The sequence below is a fragment of the Cryptomeria japonica genome, chromosome 5, assembly GCF_030272615.1.
Source record: "Cryptomeria japonica chromosome 5, Sugi_1.0, whole genome shotgun sequence".
NCBI classification, from domain to species: Eukaryota; Viridiplantae; Streptophyta; class Pinopsida; order Cupressales; family Cupressaceae; genus Cryptomeria; species Cryptomeria japonica.
In genome coordinates, this window is record NC_081409.1 from 213,448,437 (window position 1) to 213,475,984 (window position 27,548).

At 33.4% G+C, this 27,548-nt stretch overlaps 1 pseudogene; it reads left to right on the forward strand.

Moving 5' to 3' along the window:
• The first annotated feature begins 21,104 nt into the window (after positions 1-21,104).
• Positions 21,105-21,852, forward strand: LOC131030174 (putative germin-like protein 2-1; annotated as a pseudogene).
• Positions 21,853-27,548: the final 5,696 nt, after the last annotated feature.

Genomic DNA, 27,548 nt, shown 5'->3' on the forward strand with positions numbered 1-27,548 from the left:
ACTTGCATTTTTAAATTTAGCCTTTTCCTCAAATTTGAATTGCTCTCTGCAAAGGGCTCTCTAAACACATGCACTGGCACCATCATGTTCTCCTTTCTCGTGTTCAGCCTCAAAAAAACTCCACATGTGTTCGATATTAGTTTTATTATGAATTATACTCAACCAATAAAACATTCTAGCATTCTTGAATTGCCCTGTGCAATTATCAGACCATATTAGATGTTGTGTCATCTGAATTTCTCTCTCCCTCAAATTCTAAAAAAAGGTCTTGAAGCAATACTGGACAAACTCAGATGAGTGTAATTAATTATCACTCATATAGAAATGGTACTCTATCAAAATTGTGCAATCCTCTTCTGTACTATCTGGTGCATGCTTATAGACAATATGGACAAAAATTGATACTTGCACTGAATTGTAGTATTGTGATTAGACCTCATCTTGTGGTGCAAGCGTGTAGTCCTTTTCAAAGTCAACAACTGAAACTATACTACCAACAAGAAATGTATCCTTACATATTCCAAACTGACCATCGAGCCATCTAGCATTTTGAGTGTGTTTAACATATTTAGGTGCGATGTTACTCTTAAATTCATTCATAAATGCATGAACACTAACTTTTTCAGTGATTAGATCACATCGTCTTCCAACCTTTCCATCCTTCAGTGGATACTCAACAATTTTAAATATTTTAACATCAACAAATTGTTGTCCAAAATCATTTGAAAGATTTTCATGCAAACATTCATCCAACAATGCAAGATTGCCACATATATCACATACACCAAAAAAACATGCATTGAAAAGAAAATTTTGCTCATTTGGTGGGTTGCAAAATAAACTTGATACAAACTCCTTTATAGTTTCAGGTGGTATATTTATACCACATTCTTGGAACATTCTATTACTATGCATGGTAACACGTATATATTGAAATACATCATAATGGTAGCAAAATCGAACATGAGTTTTGCAACAACATGTGACTCTTTCCTTGTTAATTTGAACATACCAAGGTTTACACTTTTCAAAAGACCTTTGACAAATGCTAATAGTCAACACCTTTTCATCCAAATTTGTTTTGTACAATTCAGTTTGAGTCATGTCCAATAGGTGTTTTGGATGTATCTGACCACAAATTTTTGACCCAACTCTTAATTTAAGAACATCTCTAACATTAGGTGATACTCTCATATTATCTGCCAGAATTTTTTGATCAAACTTTGAACTTCACCAATAAGTTTCATATCAGACCTTGGTAGTCTACCACTAAAAGTCCACAATTTGTTTACTAGATCAATATCAAAATTAACTCTTCTTTTTACAGCTCTTGATAAATTTTTACAATGAATATTAAGATATCCACTTATGTTACTCATCATTATTTTATTAGAAGTTGTTTGGCTTACTAAAGCTATTCTTATGGCCTGTCGTGCTGCATTTTTATCTTTAGAATGACTTTTCTTTCCGATTGTATCAAAGGCACTAGCAACAGTCGATACAACTTGTTTTAAAGACTCATCCTTATTCTTGGGTTTGACATAAAAGCCTAACTTCTTCATCACTTTTTGCATTTTAGTCATTTTAATTAGTTGTACCATTAATTGACATTGAAACCCAAATTTCTTATTATAAAAAAAATGTCTAAACAATCTATTTGCATGTGTCCTAATATATCTCCATGAAACCAAGACAGGAAGGTTGTCTAGTACATCACTTTTAATTTCAAAATTTTCATTCATTTGATTATCATTCAAACATTTTTCATTTTCAATTGTTGTTTCCATGTCTACATACACATTATTGGTTTTAGTTGCAGGTGGATTTTCAATTTCATTTGGAGTTTCTAATTTGGTTTCAATTTTAGTTTCAAGTTGAGATCTAGTTTCATTTGGGGTTTCAATTTGGATTTCAATTTTAGTTTCAACTTGAGTTCTAATTTCATTTGGGGTTTGATTTGCAATTGGCGTTTGATTTAATAAGTAACTTGCTTCTACTAAATCACCAATTTCTTCATGAGAAAAAACATAGGGCTGTGAAGACATACATGTATCCAATAATGGATTAGAAGATGCACTTGAATTAAATGGTTCTATTGTGTTTCCTTCGTCAACATTTATGGTCTCGTTGATGTTCTCCTCTTCTGAAATGATTGTGGAACTTGAAGCTCCTTGTCTCATTCTTAATCTTCTCTCTCTTTGATGTATTACCTCCTTCTCTCTATTTTCTGCAATCTCCTCAGTTGTCAGAAACTTCCTTTGCCTCTTCCTTCTTGATTTGATCCCATGGCTGCACCAAATTTTGAATTTGAATCGATCTCCTTACCAAATCGACAATAAGACAAAAAAAGAGAATGATTAATCAAAACATTCTCTTTGCAGATTGTACTTGTCAGGCAATGATTGAAAAATCATTCAATCATTGAGATTTGTGCTTGTGGGCCAGATTCTAGCCCAATGGATCTTTTCAGAAACGGGCGCCCATTATTTAATGAATCAGGTGTCCGTTTTATAATCGGGTGCCCATTTTTAAAAATGAGCATCCATTTCACTTTCAACGGTACAAAGTGAAATGGGTGCCCATTTCGCTTTCAACGGTACAAAGCGAAACGAGCGCCCTTTTTTTGAATTTAAAAAACGGGTGTCTGTTTGTTAAAATTAGGGGCGGGAAACAACCCTTAGCAATTTTTTTTGCTTTAGGATAGGCTTGGTCCCACCAAGCCTATGCTTGGACCTCTTAAAAAATGACTAAGGTAAAACGACACTAGATTTCTACCTTGGCCTAATTTTTTGAGGGCCTTTCTGATTGAATTTTTTGACTAAATGAAAACCCATTAGAGTTTTCAACGTCCTGATTTCATAAATGTAAATTTCATAGTGATAAGATTATTTCTACTATTTTTTTATTATTTATTAATCAAAAGTGGAACTTAAACCTAAAATACCAAGGTTCACTAAACCTTTAATAACTTTTTTGTTTTTAGGATTTTAGAAAAATAAATTATATGACATCAATCTACATACAATTCTTTTGAATATTAAAAAAAATAAAATTGAAAAATATGAAATTTTCATCAAATTATGGTGGTCGTACACCCGATGTTTTGAAAATATACTTTATTGTCAGTTAAAAATTAATTAAAAAACCATATTCAATAAAAAAATAAGAAAAAATATTCTCATCAATTTTTGGTGTCTTAGGTATCGTTTCCCTGAAGGATTTGCAAAAATTCATTTATTTGCATCAAAAAAAGGTGGTCGTACACATATGTGGTATGGTCTTGAAACAGGCATTTTGAAAAACTAGTTTTTAATCATGCCTACTAAAAAGTGATTTCTACCATATGGGTATTAAAATAAATTACATATTTGAAAAGTAGACTCCGAGCACTACATTTTTTATTACTGAAGTTTTTTAAGATTTAATCTCTAAGTGCATCAAATTTTGACATCAATCGACAAAAAATTTGAAAAATAGGGAAAACGCTTCCACTTTTTGCCCAAAAGTGGGACAACTTCTTGCAGCCACCCCTAGTGTGCTGCTCAAATGTCTTGAATAGACCATAAATAAAAAACTCAAAAAGCACAGAAACCCAACTCTATGGTTAATGGAGTGGATGAATCAATGTTGAACAACCACCAACATCTTAATTCTAGTAAAACCCTAGAAATTCAACTCCATGTTGATGTTGTAGGTGTTATTTATGAATACCAAAGTTGAACTGTTATCTTATTTTTTTAAGGGAATTCCTCTTGAAACTAATTCTATAAATGGGCCTGATTGAACTAGAAAATTGGGGATGAGAGATTGAAACGTTAAGAGGTCTTGGGAAGTGATATGTTTCCTACACATTTAAATCATTAGACCATGCCCAAACTATTTTTCAATACAGTCTTTATATCATATGTAGGAAGATATGTTATTTACAATATTGGAACTTTAATTTTCCACCCTTAAAGGTCTTCTCACTCTCATTATCCCATGTGAATAGAATTTGAATTTCTTTACCTAGCATTCAAACCATTTTTAAAGGACATTATGGCCTAGCTAGGCCATGCTAACTTGTACAAGCATAATTTTGACAAGTTTTCCATCTTACAAGTTCATCCAAGGTCTTGTGTAGATATTGACTTGAATAGATCATCACCAAAGAAAATTAAAGTATTTGACCCAAGCTCTAAAATAAAATGGACTTTTATTTATTTGAATAAACCAAATGCATGTTTATACTACCTAAATAGGGCCATCTAGTCTATGAGTATCCTATAAGAAGGAATAGATCAATGCAACGTAAAAGAAAGGAAAAGTCTTTGCATGCTACACTTGTTCATTTCAGAAAAAAATTAAATGGAGATCCTTGCAATATCATAATTCAAACATATAATTCTACTACTAAAGTTCAACTATGAAAACTTGATAGTTATAAATGAGAAGTGGGCAAAATCAAGTCGAGGTTACATTGGATAGAAGAAGGAAATATGGGCACTAAATATTTTTTTAACTATCTTAACTACAAACATAAAAAGGAAAGAATTGGTTCTATAAGGGATTAAGGTGATGTTCTCCAGTCTAATTCATCTAATATATGTCACTTGTTCAAATGATTTTATGAAAATCTATTTAAAGATGACAAATGGTAGGACATTTAACAAAATATTGAGGACGTAGTCAAAGATTATATTCCTAACAAAATAGATCTTGAATACAATCAATATTTAGATAGAATTATATCTTTGGAAGAATTGGATAATTCTCTTTGAACTCTATGATCCCTAACAAAAGTCTAGGTAGTGATGGGCTTCTTATAAAATTTTACCAGTCTACGAGGCAACACATTAAGGAAGACTTTTAATGCTTATACTTGGAGGCCTTCATCATTAGGCCCTATCATTAATGGAGGCATAATCAAACTTCTTCCTAAAGGAATAAAAGAAGATAGCAATTCTAGATGGCGCCACATCATTCTTTTCAATACTTCTTATAAAATCATTATGAAAGCCCTAGCCATAAGGATTAAATCAATTGTACAAGGAATCGTTAGAGATGAGATAATCGGATTCATTGTTGTAAGATTTATTCTTGAAAGTATAATCTTGACATAAGAAAATTTTGAATGGGCTCAACAAACTAGTCAAAATGTTGTTTTAGTCAAATTGAATTTTGATAAAGCATATGATACAGTTTGGTGGAGCTTTATCTTGAAAATTATTCAATGATTGGGTTTTGATACTAAAATCCGAGCTCATATTCAATTGTTGTTCCAAGATGCTAATGGTTGGAATATTACCAATAATATGATGATGAATTCATTTAATCTACAAACATCCATTTGGCAAGGTTGTTCTCAGCCCCATATCTCTATGATCTCACGACTGAGGCACTAGGATATCTCCTTCAAAGAGCCAATAGTTTGAATCTTATTTGTGGAATATATATCCCATAAAATTTTGTTGTAATTAACTCTAATTATGTTGATGATAACATGTTATTTATACAAAATGTTGAAAAGACATCTCCAATACAATGGATATATTGGAACTACACTATTGTTTTAGGATCAAACCTTGCCCATGATAAAACTAAAATTTTAATAGTTCAAGTAGGTCATATTCCTTCATGGATTCCTTGGGAATGGAAACAAATCAAGCATTGGATTTATTTATTTTGATATGTGGAAAGGGTGCCTTAACTGAGTCAAAAATAAGCTTTTCAGTTGGGGGAACAAATTTCTTCAAAGAATGTTTTGAGGTAGCCAACAAGGAAACATACTTGATGAGATTGTTCTCACAAAGCTTAGGTGGACAAGCTATGGAATGGTTCTCCCAACTTCCACCTAGAATCAAGTCATGGAGTGATTTAGAAAAATCTTTCATACAACACTTCTAATACAATATTGAAACAAATGTGTCAGTGACTACTTTGTGCAATACCAAACAAAAATATGGAGAGTCTTTTGCTTCATTCTTACAATGATGGAGAGGTCTTGCTAGTCGATGCTCTTGTGATATCCCCCAAAAAAAATGGTCTAAATGTTCACTCAAAATGTTAACAAGGATATTGGATATGAATTGAGAAAAGCTTATTTGTCCACTTTTAAGAAAGTCATTGAAAAGGGATTGTCTATTGAGAAAGTCCTTATTGAACAAGGCACCATTAAACTATTCAAAGATAACAAAGAGGAATCAAATGGGAAATAAAAACCCCCCTTTTAGAACAAGAACAAGAACACAATCAATGATGGGGTAGTAGATGTAAATATGGTGAAACCAAAGATGACTTTCCTAGGTACAATCTCATCCAATTCGAATAATCAAGTGAATCCTCAAAGACCATCAAAGCCTCGAAGAAAATACACTCCATTGGGAGAGCCAATTGAGATAGCATTTAAGAAATTGGTTGCAAACAAGCTTATAACAATACCAGGCAATCCACCCTATGAACCAAAAGTGAAACATGCATGGTGGAATGATGATGAGTATTGTGAGTACCACAAGAGCAAAGTACATACAACTAGTAATTTCACAGATTGAATAATTTAATACATGATCTTATCCACAAGGGTGACATATAAATTGATGGTCATACCTCCAATGAGGAACATGCGATATTTAAGGAGCCATTTCCTAAACATGATAAAGGAAAAGCCAAAGTAGATAATCAAGATAATTATTCTAAGATGTCCTAAGATTATGATTCTACCATTAACCACATTTTAATGGACAATAATATTTCTACCATTATAATAAATGATAAAGCTCTCGAAAGTTCTACCCAAAGGATTAAAGTTGCTTTGAAAGGCATTAGACCATCCTCTTCAACATCTAATGATGAAACCTCCAAATGTAATGTCATGACCCATCGACCAAGGTGTTCCACCCAAGACCACAACCTCATCATCTACTAAAAATGAGTATGACCTTGTAGATCAGTTAGGAAAAAAAGGCGCCCTCATCACCACCCTTGAGCTTTTGCATGCAGATCCCCTTCACATAAGGATATCCTTGACAAAGCACCGAGAGAAAGCATATGTACCCACTAATCTAAATATGGACCAATTTCTAGTCATGGTGGGATACTTTTCCACTCCATATTTCCTTACATTCACAGAAGCTGATGACATATCCATATGCCATCCACACAATGCACCTCTCCACATTGAAGCCTTTCTCCATAAAATTTGCATCAAATGAGTCTTGATAGATGGAGGGGTAGGTATGAAAATTTGTATATTGAATACTATTAAACAATTGGGGTACTCTAAAAAATTATGAGTTCAAAAAATAAGATCACCATTAAAGCATATGATGACAAAGAACACTCATCCAAGGCAACAACCACCTTACCTCTGAGAGTTGGGCCAGTCACGAAGGATGTAGTTTGTCAAGTCCTTGATCTAGATCCTACATACAATATAATCTTGGGACATCCATGGATATATGAAATGAGAACGATAGCATCAGCATACCATCAATGTATCAAATTTCCTTAAAATGGAGTTGAAGTGACAATTAAAGGTGATTCAAATCCGGTCATAAATTGCAATAAACTGCGACCAAGATTAGAGATAATAATTCCACTTAATGGAGAAACAACTCCATCATCAGCATATGTGGACCCAGAATCATTAAAAGCTTCTACATCAAAACAAGGTGAGATCAAAGGAAAATACAAGGATAGTGGCATGCGAGAGTATACTTTGAATCAAACCATGTATTTAAGACAAATAATTGATTCTCCTAAAGATTATGGATGATCACATCCTTCTAAAAAAGTATCCGTTATCACTATCAAATGGGATCCCACCATATTAAAAAAATAGGGTAAGATGGAAGAAGAATATCTTTACAAAATGCTTTATAAAGAACTAGAAGAGGAATCTACATAAGATCATATGGGTAAGTGCACAAAAATGTGTCCACTTAGTGTGGAAGTTTTACACTTAGAAAAAAATGGCAAATCTCACAGAGCGCATGAGAAACCAAACGGGATCCTGTTTCACGTCGGGATCCCGAGCCAAAATTTGAAACGGGATCCCGTTTAGCTTCGGAATCCTAAGCCTAAATCTAAGAAACGGGATCCCGTTTTGGATCCTATTTCATTTTTTCTTTATTTCTTTTAATTTTTTAATTTTTTTTTAAAATTTTTTTTTTTTTAAATTTAATTTTTTTTTATAAAAAATACAAGCTATATATACATGAAATATAAAATTTATATATAAGTCACATTTCTCTTTGCCTTTTTTTTAATTTCTATCTCACTTTGTCCCCTCTCTCCCAAAATCTAAAACTACGTCTCTACCTCTCTCTCACATCCTTGACTCTTTACTCTTTATCTTCGCTATCTTTATACACCTCCCCTTACCCCCTACCTACCTATATTTCTCTATATATACATCTCTACCTCTCTCTTAACGTACCATCTCTCTCCCAACCAACTTATCTTTCTCTACATATGTAGGTCCTACTAAGGGCTCTTATGTCATAATAGGTCCTAGTAAGAGGTATAATGTCTTAATAGGTCCTCTTAAGAGGTGTTATGACATAATAGGACCTATTATGACATAATAAGTCGTATTATGTCACAATGGGACCTATTATGACATAATAGGTTGCATTATGACATTATAGGTCCTATTATGTCACAATAGGTCCTATAATGACATAATACCCCAAGTAACAAGTCCTAGTAAGGGGTATAAAGTCATAATAGGTCCTCTTAAGGGGTTTTATGACATAATATCACCTATGATATCATAATAGGACCTATGATGATCTAATAGGACCTATTACATAATCATAGATCTTATTATGTCATTATTAGTCCTATTATGACATAATACCCTTTAACAGGTCGTACTAAGGGGTATAATGTCATAATAGGACCTATGATGACATAATAAGACCTATTACATTCATCATAGATCTTATTATGTCATTATTAGTCCTATTATGACATAATACCCTTTAATAGGTCCTACTAAGGGGTATAATGTCATAATAGGTCCTTTTAAGGGGTCTTATGACATAATAGGTCCTTTTATGACATAATAGGTCCTATTATGACATAATAGGTCCTGTTATGACATAATAGGTCCTATTATATGATAATCAATCTTATTATGTCATAATAGATCCTACTAAGGGGTCTTATGTCATAATAGGTCCTCGTAAGGGGTCTTATGGCATAATGGGACACTATTATAACATAATAGGTCATATTATGTCACAATAGGACCTATTATGACATAATATGACCTATTATGTCACAATAGGTCCTATTATGTCGTAAGGTGACCTATTGTGACATAATAGGTCGTATTATGACATTATAGGTCCTATTATGTCACAATAGGTCCTATTATGACATAATACCCATTAACTCTCTCTAAAAGTACCATCTCTCTCTCCCAACCAACTTATCTTTCTCTACATATGTCATAATAGGTCCTACTAAGGGGTCTTATGTCATAATAGGTCCTAGTAAGAGGTATAACATCATAATAGGTCCTCTTAAGGGGTCTTATGACATAATAGGTCGTATTATGTCATAATAGGACCTATTATGTCACAATGGGACCTATTAGGACATAATAGGTCATATTATGACATTATAGGTCCTATTATGTCACAATATGTCCTATTATGACATAATACCCCTTAACAAGTCCTAGTAAGGGGTATAAAGTCATAATAGGTCCTCTTAAGGAGTTTTATGACATAATATGACCTATGATGTCATAATAGGACCTATGATGACATAATAGAACCTATTACATCATCATAGATCCTATTATGTCATTATTAGTCCTATTATGACATAATACCTTTAACAGGTCCTACTAAGGGGTATAATGTCATAATAGGTCCTCTTAAGGGGTCTTATGACATAATAGGTCCTATTATGACATAATAAGTCATATTATGTCATAATAGGACCTATTATGTCACAATGGGACCTATTATGACATAATAGGTCATATTATGACATTATAGGTCCTATTATGTCCCAATAGGTTATATTATGACATAATACCTCTTAACATGTCCCAGTAAGGGGTATAAAGTCATAATAGGTCATCTTAAAGGGTTTTATGACATAATATGATCTATGATGTCATAATAGGACCTGTGTTGACATAATTGGATGTATTACATCATCATAGATCCTATTATGTCATAATTGGTCCTTTTATGACACAATACCCTTTAACAAGTCCTAGTAAGGGGCATAATGTTATAATAGGTCCTCTTAATGGGTTTTATAACATAATAGGACCAATTATGACATGATAAGTTCTCTTAAGGGGTCTTATGACATTATAGGACCTATAGGACATAATAGGTCCTATTATGTGATAATCGATACTATTATGTCATAATAGGTCCTACTAAGGGGTCTTATGTCATAATAGGTCCTAATAAGAGGTATAATGTCATAATAGGTCCTCTTAAGGGGTATTATGACACAAAAGGACCTATTATGACACAAAAGCACCTATTATGTCACAATGAGACCTATTATGACATAATAGGTCGTATTATGACATTATAGGTCCTATTTTGACATTATAGGTCCTATTATGTCACAATAGGTCCTGTTATGACATAATACCCCTTAAAAAGTCCTACTAAGGGGTATAAAGTCATAATAGGTCCTGTTAAGGGCTTTTATGACATAATATGACCTATGATGTCATAATAGGACCTATGATGACATAATATGACCTATGATGTCATAATAGGACCTATGATGACATAATATGACTTGTTATGTCATCATAGGTCCTATTATGTCATAATCAGTCCTATTATGACATAATACCCTTCAATAGGTCCTACTAAGGGGTACAATGTCATAATACGTCCTCTTAAGGGGTCTTATGACATAATAGGACCTATTATGACATCATAGGTCCTATTATGTCATAATTGATCCTATTATGTCATAATAGGTCCTACTAAGGGGTCTTAAGTCATAATAGGTCCTATTAAGAGGTATAATGTCATAATAGGTCCTTTTGAGGGGTCTTATGACATAATAGGACCTACTATGGCCTAATAAGTCGTATTATGTCATAATAGGACCTATTATGACACAATAGGACCTATTATGACACAATAGGACCTATTAGGTCACAATAGGACCTATTATTACACATTAGGACTTACTATGTCACAATGGGACTTATTATGACATAATAGGTTGTATTATGAAATTATAGGTCCTATTACGTCACAATTTATAAGATCTTCTAAAATCTAGAATCTGTATTATAACTCCTAGAGATCTGAAACCACTCTCAAACATCCTGCCAATATATACATGAAATATAACTTAAAGTATAAGAAAGGAAAAAGACAAAGGGAAATGTGACTTAAACTTAAATTTTATATTTCATGTATATATAGTTTGTTTTAAAAAAAATAAAAAAATAAATGTATATATAGTTTATTTAAAAAAAAAAAATTAAATTTAAAAAAATAAATAAAAATAAAAAAAAAGGGAAACGGGATCCAATGGGATCTCGTTTCTAAAAATTTTGAACTTTGGTTCGGTTGTAGCTTCGGTTTTGGCTTGGGAAATGGCTTGGAGAGCCGACCCTTTGGCTTGGACCTGGTTTGACCTGCAACGTGAAGGCCAAATCAATCTTCATATAAAATAATGATTTCAAAAATATATCTGAACACCAAATTTTCAGATATTTTTTAAACAATGAAAACCAATTATACTAAAGACTGTCTAGATTCGAAATATGTAATTTAAAAAAAAAATGGATCAATATTTTTATTTTAAAAATAATTACTAATGAAAGAGGTCTATAAAGTCGAAATAACATGGCTTTTTAGTTTTTTAATAACTTTTTTGTCTCTAATTTTTTTGAAAAAAAAATTATATGGCATTAAACTAGAGACAATTCTATACAGTTTTTAAAAAAAAATGTTAAGTAAAGGTCAAATTATGCTTGTCATACACAAGAATTTTTCAAAACAATGATTGTGCCCAATAAAAAATTAACAAAAAACAAATATGTAGAAAAAAATTACAAAAAAATATTCTCATCAAAGGTGAGTGAGTTATAGATCTTTTTCCAAAAGGGTTTAGGAAAATAATTTCATTTATTTCAAATTATGCTTGTCATACACAGGCATAGTATGGTCCTGAAAAGTGACTTTTAAACTATAGGTTTTAGTAATGCCTATTCAAATTTCATTTTTAAGATCTGGGTATTAAAATAAATTACATATTTGGAAAGTAGACTTCGAGCACTACATTTTCTATTATTGAATTTTTTCAAGATTCATTCTTTAAGTGCCTCAAATATTTAGGTCAAACAAGATGAAATTGAAAAAAATGAGAAAAAACTTCCTCTTTTTGGCCAAAAAGTGGACACAACTTCTTGCAGGTACCCATAGCAAAATACCATGTGAGAATTATGGCATGTGATTTAAGTTCTTAGAAAAATTTGGATATGATGGCAAAGGCCCTCTTGGGTTACAAAAGAAAGGAATTATTGAAACATTGCAACCAGAGTTGACATTCAAGAATCAGTGCTCCAAAGGACTCAGTTTCATACCCTTCAGATTAGGTACTCACAATTCTAAAGAAGCATTATAAATCACAGATTCTATTTCCACTAATGACCAACAATGAGAGAAATGCTATTCCACAGACTCTAATGAATGGGAATGGGGTTCTGATAAATCATGCAGTGATTAAGAACTCAATGAAACATTCAAAGAACCAAGTGAACCCACAAAAGAAGAAGAGTTTAACAAAAAAATTAAAGTTGGTCAAGCAACTCTATCAGAGCTTGCATCTCAAGAAAAGAAAGATAGTGGAGAACCATGGATAAAAATATTTTGGGATCCCAAACCCTCAACATCTCAAGGTTCTAGGTCAAAACCATGAAGAGTGAAGAATATCATTATAGAGTGTCTCTCTAGTAATATCTATTTGGATTTGTTTACAATCTAGGCTAATGAGGAGAGTTATAGCAATGACCCCAACGATTGCATTGAAATGTATCCCAAAGACTCTTGTATCTTTACTCTCACTCTTGTTGACTTTCAAAACACCGATGGTCTTCCCCTCGTTCATCCAAAGCTCATTGATTGGGACCAACAAGGGCCTCCACAACTAGACACATTCCAAAATGATGAGGCCTTCATTTACTACCTTGGCATAAGGAATGTTCTTCCTCTTGGGGACCACAAAGTAGGATACATCATAGAATTCGATTGTAGGGCATATCTTGGAGAGGGTGCCAAACCTTCTAGTCACAAAAGTATAAAAATAAATACAAATCATGGATCTTATGGTGAAAACCACATTGTGGCATTGTGTAACCCTAAAAAAGTAAAAATAAATGACGTATCCAAAGGTGAAAACATCTCTCAGGAACTTGAGGATGGAAGGTTTGACACTCTTCCCATGACATTGTATGAAGAGAAATCATCAATGTTGGTGGAGGAAACTATCAAGACAAATATTGGCATAGAGGAAGTTCCACACAACATCTTCTTAGCACAATCTTTGACAAAAAAAGAAAGATTGCAGTTCATAACTTTCTTCACAAAACAACAAACCAACTTTGCATGGTCATATGCTGATATGCCTAGATTGGATCCTGATCTAATAATGAATCATTTAACAGTTACTTCAGGAACAAAACCAATAAAACAAAAATTGAGCAAGATGCATCAGTAGGTGGAACTATTAGTCAAGGTAGAGCTAGAGAAATTATTGGATGTTGGATTCGTTAGACTGATTGACTACCCTACGTAGATTTCCAACTTGGTACCTATCAATAAACCAGATCACAGTATTAGAATATGTATATATTTTAGAGACATCAATAAGGTTTGTCCTAAAGATGATTTCCCACTACCAAACATTGATTTAATAGTGGATCTTTCAACTGATCATCCAATGTTATCATTAATTGATGGATTCTCCAGGTATAACAAAATCAAAATAGCACCCAAAGATCAATATTAAACAAAAATTACTTTCCATTGGGGTACCTTTTGGTGGAATGTTATGCCCTTCAGATTGAAGAATACGGGTGCTACATATCGAAGAGCAATGACAACCATTTTTTCATGATCTCAAGACTATGTTGATGATATCCTGGGAAAGCCATTAGCAAGAGAAACACACCTTGATATTCTATCTATGGTTTTTGAACATTTGGAAAAATACAATGAGATTAAATCCCAAGAAGTGTGTCTTTAGGGTGACATCTGGGAAACTCCTTAAATACATTGTCTTACAAAGGGGAATTTAAGCATATCCAACAAAAGTCAGGGCTATATTAGAGATGCCACCACCAAAGAATATTAGTGAACTTCAGTCTCTACAAGGAAGAATGCAATCAACATGCAGATTCATTGTGCAACTTGCAGATAAATGTTATCCTTTTCAACATAGAATATAAGCATTATGAACATCCCATGAATCATACAGAAAGTATACATAGACTGGATCATCTCATCATAAAGCATATAGAAGCATCACATAAGAACACATGCATATAATAGCCGCAAGGATAGGTCATCTCATATATATATATATATAAAATATTAGTGTCATGATACAATGATGTCAAAATACCATATAGCTACCAAATCACCCAAAGGTGTCTACATCATTATACAAAAAAACTAATACAAAATGGGATCCTAGAGAGCTATTATGAAGACCCTCCCTCGGAGCTAACAAGCCTCAAAGGAACGTGAGCTCTTGACGGCCCAACCTTGTCTTGTTTACCTCCTCTTAGTGACCTTGCTAGTGATGATGGTGCACGTGGAGCCATAACACCCCCACTAGATGCACCCCATCTCTCCCATCCTATCATCATGGAGCTAGAGGATCTCCTAAAGTTGCCTGCCCTGAGAGGTGGAGGAACTACTATATAATATAAATTCATCCAATACTCTATCTCCTCTCCTACTTTGATGCAATATGCAAACCCTTCCCCTGAGTCTCCTGATGTTGAGGCTCGTGCTACCTTCAGTTCCTCCTCTCCAGCTATGTATCTCAGGAAGGCCTAGTCTCTCTTGCTCTGTATTTCTACCAGTTGTCGCCTTAATCAACTCACCCCTCTCTTAAGATCATTGATATCATCGGCCTAGTGTTGTGTGAGCTCTCAAGCATGAGAAGCTCATCCTCCTCTGCATCTCCTCCCTCCTCCCTTTTGTTCCTATCCAGGAGCATCCTGTATTTGTGCTCTGTCCACCCATCCTTGTCGCTGCCTCTGTCCACCCTACATCTACACCTGTATCTGGGTGGGCCCCTGTAAATGCTATTCCCCCTCTACCTCTATATGGCCTTGGTGGTCTTCCTCCCTCTCCACCTCCCTAAGCTACCTCTCCTTGTCCTCCACCCCTCTTTTCACCCCTCCCTCAGACAATCCTTCTCAACCCTCCTCTCCTCCATTTTCTCCTTCGCCCTCCACCACCACCACCACCACCACCACCACCACCACCACCACCACCACCACCACCACCACCACCACCACCACCACCACCACCATCATCATCATCATCATCATCATCATCATCATCATCATCATCATCATCATCATCATCATCATCATCATCATCATCATCATCATCATCATCATCATCATCATGTACAGGTGGAACAAGATCTTCAGGATCTGTCAATCTCAAAAAATGATGTGCCTCAAAATATGTCGTATACTCCTCATCCATCCCTGCATTGACAACATCTGATAAAATAGCCCAAGGCATGGGTACCCAATGCTGAAACTATGTAACAACAACATCATATGACAAAATTGGCCCCAAATGAGCTTGCTCTCTGATAATCCATGCAAACTCTCCTTATCCACGTCGCATCCACTGTCTCCTATTGAAATGCCTAGTGACCCTATCTATCAAATGTCGATCCAAAATGTATGGTGTCCTCCTAATGAGATACCCACTCCAGAAATAAAATGGCAGCTCCTTGTCATCTTCCTTCCATGCCTCACAATCAATATACGACCGCCATATCACACTGTCTATATCATCAATAACGCACTGCCAGTACTCTAACTTCCCAATTTGTGACTGGGAAGTTATCATGCTATATGAATGGACATATCCTTGCCTATGCCCTCTGAATCTGAAGTGAATCAGCATCGTCACTACAATATGCTCATAGGCCCATACTTGTAATGAGGTCACACCACATCCTAATCCACAGCCATTAAGGTAAACAAACTAATGTATCTCATGTTACAAATGGGATTGTACACAAGGCCCCCATGCAAATCTCCTCCTCTCAATGAGTGGGATCTCTAGTGTCCTGCTCCATCCAATAGCTAGTCCCCATCTCACCCTATCGAGAAATAGATACCCAATGCTCATCCCTCCTACCACCGCTACCAATGTCCTTCCACTAGAATAGATGACATCCTAGCTCAAGTGTCCTAGTCTCAACTCTAGATTTGGGTCTCCAAAGACTTGTCAGAGTGCATCTCTATCCCTCTCCCAGTCATATACTACTAGGTCTTTGTGGATCCATATATGTAGTATCCTATATACATCCTCTAATGGGACTGAAATCTCCCCAGTTGGAAAATGAAATGTGCATGTCTTAGAGTGCCACCTCTCACCTAGAGAAGTCAATAGTCATGTGTTTGTCTGGATCTCTGACATGTATATCGTGTGTCTCAGTCCCATAGCATCAATCGCAGCATGGTCATCACTAGTCAAATTTTTCTGTAGCAATTGAGTTAGACGAAATCTCTCTCATGACTCGAGCTATGGTAAGTCCTCTTGTATTCAATCAAACCAATCATCTTATCCTATACTCATCTAAGCAAAAGTACCTGTATTAGAGCTCTTGTTAAGTTCTAGTCCTCTCGATAACTTATCCAATTGGCAAAATACGTTTATCACAATATTGTCAATTATAGCCTTCTTCCTAGTTTGTCTTTCCTAGGGAACCTATTTGAGTGAGTCCTCTTAGTAGCTTATCCAATTGGCAACATATGTTTATCACATAATTGCCAAATTTTTCCTTTTTCCTTGACAAAGACGTGTTTTTGCAATGCATACACGATATTCACCTAGCACATACATGGTTTGATGACAAAAACATGTTTTCTCAGCATAGACATGATGCTACTCCTCATATATGTGTTTTTCAGACACAAGTACGCATGTTTATCACAGACACATCCTTACCTACACACATACACAATTACATTCACAAACGTGCTCATAACCTACCTAAACATGCTTGTTTGACACAGACGCACTCAAACCTAACCTAGATGCATTTCTAGCCTGAAAGTTTCTTCCGTGTTTTTGTATAACTAATTCCATAATGCATAATTAAATGAGCAATAAATACAAAAATGTACAAAGCAAGGTCAAGGTACATACCGACTCACTCATCTCTCATGTGTTGTTGGCTGCTCTCTATGTGCTCTACTCTAATCTGATCTCCTAAGTGTTATGGATGCAAATGAGGATGTTTTCCTTTCAGCCTGCATATATATGTTGCCCAATCCTAGTTTGTTGTGTCAGTGTCTTCTTTCCAAACTCATTCTTTTTCATGCGTGACCTTGTCACCCTATCTTATTAGTCCTTTCTAGCCTTTCCTTCTTATCGAGTGATTGTCTACAATTTTCATCCAATCTCTCGAGGTGGCATATCATTCCCATCTTGGGGCAAATTTGTATCAGTTTATCCTATCTTCTTTGAGCCAAAGCAACAAGCTGCATTGTCTCAAAGAGGGGCAAAATGTAGACAGCTAAAATTGTCTTGTTTAATTAAATAAATATTAATTTATTTAATTAATTCATTTATCCTCTTCTAACCCTTTCCTCATTTAAATAAATATTTTTATTTATTTAAATTATTATTTTCCCTAAATTAAATAAATATTTTTATCTATTTAATTGGTCCCACTTCCTCTATTAATTAAATAAAAATTTATCTATTTAATTAATTCATTAGCTTTTTCCCTTCATGACATATGCCATTTATCTCTTAATTGTCCTCTACCTACCCCCTTCATTATTCTATTATTTCTTCTACCTACCCTTTAATCAAGGCCGACCATTATTTCTTTCACCTCCTAATCTTTTCCCTCCATTTTATAAAGCATCTTCTATATAAGAGGATTTTGTCTCTCTTTCTAACAACTAATGCGACTATCAAGCCTTCTTGTGATCAAGTGACTTCACAACCACAATCCATTCTTTGTTGAGCTCTTGTGCACATACAAAATCTGAGAGCAAATATATCAAACAAGATCAACGGAGATAGGAGACAATGGAGATCAAAACCTACTTGGCATGTGTATGGTATAATGGTTTAATTTGTTGATTTGCATGTTCTTAGGTATCTTCATTGGTGTATGGTGAATGTTTTATTGTAGGACTAGGGTTTGTTGTGGTTGGATCTTTGTGGTTTTGCAATATTTTGTCATCATCATTTTTCACCTAACACACATCTGTCTTTATTAGATATGTATTCTTTAAATTTTATTTGACTAATACATTTTGGTCATCATATTTATCTTCAAAGTGCCACTTCAGTCTACCTTTTTGTCATTTTTTCTGTCTTGCATATGATGGCCTTTTGGTTCCTTATGTACCAACACAAACTTTCATTTAGCTTGCATAGCTTTTTTTCAATTAATCTTTTGATAACTTCAATTATTATTCAACTTGGTGATACTCCTTCACTTGAGGCCCTAATTGTGAACTCTATTCAATCTCACTAAGATGCTTCTCCAATGCATGTGTATATTTTCATGAGTACTAGAATTTATTAAGGTGCATTGATATACCAATCTATTTCTCTTTATAGTTATATCATGAAATAGGATCTTGTCTTTAAATATTATTCAAAAAAAATTCTTTCTATATCAGTTTTTATGTAAAAAACCACATGTCATTTATGCTTCACCCCTATCAAAGTGGTCACTCTCGCTTACTATTCACAATATATGTTTATAGGAAACCCTCCAAATAAAACTATTTTAAATATCATTCATCCTCTACATAGGTTTAACTCTTTATGGATGAATTTTCTTTGTGAACTTAGAAATGATTTCTTGAATACCCTTGAAGTATATAATTCATTCTTTTAAGATCTCATTGATAACGTTAATAACCATTTTACCCAAATCTATATTTCAATTTGGATCACTAAGGATGTATTTTGAAGAATCAAGTTGATATTTTAAATGCTATCAACATCAACATGGGAGATGGTGAAGCGGTTCTTGAAAGTTTTTGTAGTTTGGTATAGAAGGCATCGGATATTGGCTATGATATTGACCACTTCTTTTCCATGAGTAAGGTTGAAATAGAAATAATGATCATCCATCTAGTGTAAATTTTGGGGATTATTTTGAAAATAATAGTTGATTTGTACTTCTCTCTACTTCTTTCTTTCTTTAACATCTAAATCTCTAAAACACAATTCATTTAGTCTCTTGATTTGATGAAATAAAAAAAATTACATTTATCAAAAAGGTAAAAATTTATATTTTGTTTTCTTTAACTTCATTTGATTCTTTCAATAAATATATATTTAATCTCATGTTTGTATCCAATTTCAAAAAAGTACCTCAGATTTTCCTTGAATCACCTATGGAAGATTGTTCTTGCACCATTTTACCTTTCCTCATAGCCAAATGCTCTTGCACTTTCTTTATACATTGCTGACTTTATTTGATGTTCTTCGTGTGGCCTTTAAGTGTTATTAATCTTATGTTTAGTTCTTCCATTGCTACCTTTTGAGGTCATATGAAACCGTCATAAAAATTCCTTCACAAACCAATAAAAAGCAAATGACTCTAATACCAAAATTAAGCTCTAAACTCTTAACAACAATTATTAAAGATCAATAAGAATATTTAATATTTTTTCTCATTGTTCATGCAAATGAAATTTATATTAAAGACTCAAGCACTGTGATCTAAAACAAAAATAAATGAGTGGTAAAAGTTATATAATTCAGTTTTTTATCCTATAGATCCTAAATGTGAAAGAAAACTTACTTTTATGGTAGTGCAATGTGTTTGCTACCTTTCTTTCTTCTTTTGGAAAGTAATTGTATCAATGACATAAGGAAACCGAAATTCTTATGAAATAATATGCATCTCGTTTCAAACTATAGTAATCAGAAGAATTTGTTTTAAGGAATTAAAATATACATATACCAATAATTAATAAAAAGACCAGCATTTTGAAAGAAATGGTAACATCCTCTTAAAATTTCATCCCTATTTAATTCATTTGATAGATTAATTGTGAAAAAACCTTTAATCCAGATATAAAATTCTTATTCTGCATACATTTTTTATTTATTCCTAACTCCAAAAAACTATTCTAAAAAATTTAGAAAAAAAATTGAAATCAATCGTCTGCCTTCTAAGTATAAAAACAGTGAGAACATACATCATGTTTGACTGCCGGCCGTATAAAATAAAATCGACAAAGTGACAACGTGCGTAACAAACAAAACAAACACACCGTACAACTCTAAATGCCTGCATTTTCTCAACGACAGAATTTTCTTGTCAAAATAATCTACGTAGAAAATTCTACGGAAAAGAAAATAATTGATTTCCTATATCTATGATAAAGGAAATATCTGTTGCCCCATATTTGTCTGTTAAGGTGTCTATAGTCTGAATCGTCAGGGACAGATGTTCAATATGCAGCGACAGAAAGTGACGAATTGCGAAATTCTAATTAATACTTTTATCCATAATAAAATTGCCTTTTCCAATGTTATAGACAATATAATATCGATGGATCAATAGCTGATAACATTCACACGTAAAATTTGGACTTCACTTAGCTTATCCTTTCCAAAAATTTAACAAAAAATTGACATATTGACTTATCTTATCTGATTTTAGCTGTTGGAAGGACGGGTTGAATGGGTTGTCATGTATCTTATCAAATGCCGTTCTTAATTGATATTAAAAGGATTTACGCGGAGTTGCAGACGGGACATTGAATCTCGCATTCAGAGCTTACACTATATAATGTTGAATCATGATTTGCAATTCACTCACATTCAATTCTCAGTGTTCTCTCAGTTGATACCCTCTTCTTGGAAACAATGGCAGGCTGCTTGCGCTTGACCTTAATTTTCCTGTGTGTGTTTATTTGTTGTTGCAGCGAGCGTGTGATGGGAATAGATCCTGATTCCTTGCAGGATTTCTGTGTTGCAGACAAGCGAAGCCAAGGTAAAGTCTGATGCATGGAATTTTTTAATTTCTGTTTTAGCTCTCTCTGTACATGCATGTAAAAGTACTAAGCAAATGTGAATATGAACAGTTTCGGTGAACGGCTTCTCTTGCAAGGACCCGAAAATGGTTTCAGCAGAGGACTTCTTCTTCGGAGGGCTGAGACGAGGGGACACAAACAACGCCTGTAGGGTCTAACGTAACAGCAGCCAATGTTAACCAGATTCCGGGGTAAACCATCTGGGAATATCGTTGGTCCGCATAGACTACGCTGTGGATGGAATTATTCCTCCTCACACCCATCCAAGAGCCTCAGAAATCTTGGTTTTACTTGAAGGCAAACTGCTAGTTGGATTCATCGATACAACAAACAAGTTTCACAGCAAGATGTTGAAGAAAGGAGACGTGTTTGTGTTTCCCAAGGGATTGCTACATTTCCAGCAGAATGTTGGGGTGCGAGATGCAGTGGCCATTGCTGCGTTGAGCAGCCAGAATCCAGGAGTTCAGGTTACTGCCAATTCTCTGTTTGCAGCAAATCCTTCTATGCCAGATGGTGTATTGACTAAGGCCTTCCGCAGCGACAAATCACTTATTGATTTCATTCAGGGCAAGTTCATGTAACAGCTTCCTATTAGCATTCCTTATTTATCATTCTTCATTTTTAATAAATGGAAGAAGTGGCCACGCAGGCGTAAAACTTAATAATTGGTTGGCATAATCACTTAATCGAAAAATGTATTTAGCAAATGCTCATTAGCTAGTTTTTGTGGTGGTTTATAAGGCCAATAAGGTTGGAAATTATAATGAAATTCATTTATAATTAGTGTGCTACCACACTACATATTTTTTATTTCAATCTTGCATTCTAGCAGCCTAAGAGATTAGATAATTTTGAGTCATCTAGGTGAACAATCAACGTGCCTTGTCTCTGCTTCCACATTTTTCATGCATTCTATTGGGTGACACATCAACCTTGTATATACTTCCACCTTGCGATGCATACAAAAGATTAACTATCCCTCCTTCGCTCTTTGATGGAAATCCATTCCTTGTTCAAAAATTCTCATTTCAACACAAGAAGGCCAGATACTTGCAAAAGTGTGGAGTTAGGCTTTAGGCATGCCAATTACATTCCCTTGATAATCTAAGTAAATTTTAAGTACATTTTCTTCTCTAAAACATGATAATCAAATGTAAATGTTTATGAAGAGCAAGTTTTCTTATGATGGTGTTTCCTTGTAGGATATTACTAAGTTGAAATTGTGTTGTTAGAATTGTAACATTTCTTGTATTGATCTCGATTAACAAAAAAAAAAGTATTAAATGACATTATTTTTGTTTGTCATATAGAACATTTATATCTAATATTATTGGCAAATGGCCGACAAACAATGAGTGCACTGACTACAATCTTTTTAAGCAAGAAAGATTTTTCAGCCTTGTTGATTTGAAAACAAAAAAATTAAAATAAAATTGTATGCCAGTGGGAACATAATTTAGTTGTTTCTAAGGGCTGTACTAAGTGTTTTAAATTAGTATTTTGAGTGTCATTTTTAGATTCTTGTAGAAATCATATAGAAAGTATTCATTTCATGATTTATGCAACATGGTCTTTTGGAGTTTTATCTATAGAATTTTTTAGTGATTTATGCAAGATTGTCTTTTGGAGTTATAGTCTATACAATTTCTTAGGACATGGATGAAAAGTTTGAAGTTAATTTATTTATTTTTATTCATTTTTTTTAGAAAAAAATTGGTCAACTAGGATTCAAATTAGAACCTCGTTTTTTTGCTTTTGCTTATTACTATGGCTCATTTCATGTTATGTACATCAGTCCTAATATGGACATTTTTTCTTAGACAAAGACTATGTTGGTATTTATGTAGAGGTAAATGCCAAAATAAGGGCTTGACCTAGATGTAAACCCTCAAAACAACCTCAACACTTATTCTATTCCTTTTGCATTCATAGATACCAAAAAAAAAATTCAAGAGCATAGAAGTTTGGTTAAAGATCAATAGATCATATTTTTATTATTAAACTCATTCTTTGATTAAATGCAATTTAAATCTCATTCATTTATTTTATTTTATTATAATCTTTTTATCATAGTCTTGCACTTATTAGTCCCTGCCTATCTAGGCGGAGACTAATGTATTCACCTTCTTGTTCTTGCAATTAATTTACTGTTTGGGAAACGCGTGCAAAGTTTTATCCTATGATCTGTATAAATATTATTATATAAATCAATTTATTTTGTTTTCTGATTGGTGGATGTTATTTTTGCTGGCGGTTTTTTCATTTCTTCTATTACAAATTCGGAAATTATTCAACCAATGAAAAGAAAGCAGATAAAACTTAACTACAGGATTTCACGGATTGTATTAATTTAGTTGAAGAGCGGCCTCCGAAATGTTTTCTAATGTTTAAGTTGTATTTCTTAAAAAGAATCCGTAGCACACGTCTGGCAACAGAAGTGCGAAGTGGCATTCTATAAAATAACCTACGCTTCTACATTTTTCATACATGCCTATAATTAAGGTAGTTGCAACATTATTCAAAAACTTCCATTTAGCGCAGGTAGGCCTTTGTTGCTATCTCAATTGATCGCAGAAGACAGCACGAGGCACACAAGGAAATCAGACACTGATCCTCTAATTTTTATAATCATTTTCAATGTTTTTCTGAGTTAATTTCTCTCCTTTTATTATCGGAACAAATGTTTATGCTCTTGGCATCTCTAATGTTTGTTTTGTATTGAAATGTTTGTAGTTTTATACTGAAATGGGATGCACAAACCGTAATAATACTCTCCATCAATTTATACTCAACTAGATCATGTTTCGTTGTGTTTTATTTCATTCTGAAATAGCTCTATTGTTGTGTGCTGAATGGATGAATTAGTTCTGTGGTTTTAGCTATCCTGTTTTTCTGTATATGCTTGTGCTTTTATCTCAGTATTCAGTTGGGAAATTCAAATAACTTATTTTTTTGTTTTTTGCATCTAAAACAATTTTATTTGTTCTCTCTTTTCAGGAGCTCTCAAATTAGATTATTGTTCTACATTTCATCAAATTCTGTAGTGACTTGCATTCAGTCTCTTTCATTTTGGAAAATCCCCTTGTTGATAGTTGGAATTGCCAATTTACACATCAATGTCACCGCTTTAACAAGGAGAGAAATGTAAGTCTAAGCTTTTAACTTTGGTAACTGCCATGCCATATTTGTGTGCCCATCTGAGTGCTTGCAGTTTAGCAGCAGCAACAACGAATTTATCACCACTCATTAAGTTTCGTACAGTTGACTATCCATTACTATGTGCATGCTCAATTATATCATCATACTCAAAATAAAGGCTTTGGGATGGTCTTTATATTTGTGTCTGTCGTTTCTAGGTCACCATCACATAGGCCTCTTTTTAGGGCGTCTAGCTTAAGATTTTGATATATTTATTCAAAGATATACATATACATTTCTAGCTTATTTACAGTCCTAAGTTTATTTCCCTTCTTTCCGCAGAAGTATAATGACACAAGCAATAATATGTTTCACTTTTATTAAACTTTCCAAGTGAGGTTTCTGTATTTGTTTGATATGAGTTTTCATGGTCAACAACTAGGTTATCTCATGCCTTTGTTTCATATTATTTTGCTCTCATTTTATCTAACAAGGTTGCAAAAAGTGAAAGGCTGATGTGATGTTCCATATTTACTCCATGCTAAGCTCATTTTATTGTTAAAATAATTTAAAATTAGATTTAGGTCAATGTAAAAGCATACATACCTACAAATTCCAAATGGATACAGGGATTCATTCTCTGTCGGCGTAGAAATAACATTTGTAAACAACAACATGTATGAATGTGCAAGTATTATTACCATGTCCATGGAAAATATATTTATTTTCTAACGGTATCATGTATTACATATTAGATTTTTTCATTTATTTTAAAATTGATATCAGAATATTTTTCAATTGTTATCAGTTTTTTCCTAAATTATTATCATTTCAATTTTATTTTTTTTATAATTTCATAAATCAATGCAAATAATAAGACTGAAAATTGGATTTCCATGGAAATCATATTTCTTAGTAGTATCATCTATTACATATTAGATTTTCTCATACATTTTTGGATTCAAGATGTTAACAATGCATCTATTATTTTTTTACAATTTCATAAATCAATGCAAATAATAAGACTGAAAATTGGATTTCCATGGAAATCATATTTCTTAGTAGTATCATCTATTACATATTAGATTTTCTCATACATTTTTGGATTCAAGATGTTAACAATGCATCTATTATTTTTTTACAATTTCATAAATCAATGCAAATAATAAGACTGAAAATTGGATTTCCATGGAAATCATATTTCTTAGTAGTATCATCTATTACATATTAGATTTTCTCATACATTTTTGGATTCAAGATGTTAACAATGAAATTGTAACCCTTCATGTACCCACCTACACAGATGTTAACAAAGATGTTAACAATGCATCTAGCAAATTGTAACCCATTTAAAATCCCTTTCCTTCATGTACCCATGTACACACCTACACTACAATTTCAAATTGTCTCCTATCAACTCAAGTCAATTTATCACAAAAGCATTTTAGAATGTTGTATTTAGATTTTCTCATACATTTTTGGATTCAAGATGTTAACAATACCCATTTAAAAGTAACCCATTTAAAATTCCTTTCCTTCATGTACCCACATACACTGCAATTTCAAATTGTTTGCTATCAACTCGGGTCAATTTAGCACCAAAGCATTTTAGAATGTTATATAAAGCAAAAGAGGCCAAGTCAAATTAAGAGAACCAACATGACAATCTCTGAGCAACTTTGACAGAAAACATATAAAATCCTATAAATGCTATAAACATAAACCAAACCTCCTATCCCAGCAAAGGCAGGGACTCCAATGCAGCTCTTGTTTTTATATAGTTTTCTAACTACTAGGATAGATCTATATATTCTAGGACTTTATGTTGTAAAAATCGTATGAGTGGTAATCCAATGCAAAAATGTGGCAATCCAATGCAAAAATTATATGTGATCCATTGGCATCCTCTAAAATTCTCACCATATTTTAGTGCCAATTTCCTTTCTTTTGTCTTTTTTGGTTCTATAATAAAAATGTATAAATTATTATTTTATTATTTTCTTCTAGAATGTTTATCATTTTTAGGATTTTTTAGTTGTTGGAGGTTTGATTTGTTAATTAATAGAAATCTAGTCTAAATATGTGAAATAATGAAAATTAATTGGCTAATAAAATTTAGCTAAATCATTATTTTTATTTTTGTTTTTAAATATTTGCATATTTGGAGTTTGTGTCCTTTTTTGCTCAGTAAACAGCTGAAGCCAATGATTCTATTAGATTTAAAGAGTTAATGCATAGTTTGAAAACATATAAAAAAGGGCCAAATGGACAAATTTTCCAATTCCATACCAGAACACAATGTCAGAATCTACATTAACAAAATGGCAAAGGATAAATATAAACTACAATAAAAAACTAAAAACATCCTCGTGTCATCCTCTTCGTGAATTTATTTGAACATTTTCAATTGTTATTGATGAGGATAAGCTCCTCCTCATCCTCCTCTTCATCAAAGGAATCTGGATTTCCCAAACCAAGACAAGCATTCTTCATGCTTATATTTCCAAACCCACCCCTCATCTTCATTACATCATCTCCTATTACTCTCTTAGCCCAACCCTTAGCCAAAAAACCTATGACTCTCTTTAAAAAAACTAGACCCCTCCTGATTCTAAATTCTCTAGCCTCAAAGCCCTTTTGATTCAAAATGGTAAGAATAGGAATCCTTGGCACATGCCTATCTTAGTTTTATCTACAAAGTATTATCTCAAATGTAAGATTATCAGCTTGTCATCCACTACCAACATTACTCTATCCAGTTATCTAAGAAAAGATCCTTTGAAAATATGGTGACACAACATTTATGCATCCACTTTTCTTACTCCCATGTAGAGTGATGTAGCCTGAAAAATAATCAGGATGTCCAAATTAACATGATATCTATGATCAATGAGAATGAACTTCGGGCCCAAAACAACTTTAACTGAATACAAAATTAGCCTTTGCAAGAAGTTGAGAACCTCGTGCAATCATTTTTGATAAGTCTCCCCTAAGAAATCCATCTAATTTTTACAAGCCACAAATATAATTGGAGAATCAACAATAGTAGAGATGATATACAACAAAACACCAAGGAAAGAACTTTGCTCAGGTGGAGAAATAAATGACATATTCTAGGTAGGATACTTGTATAGGTCTT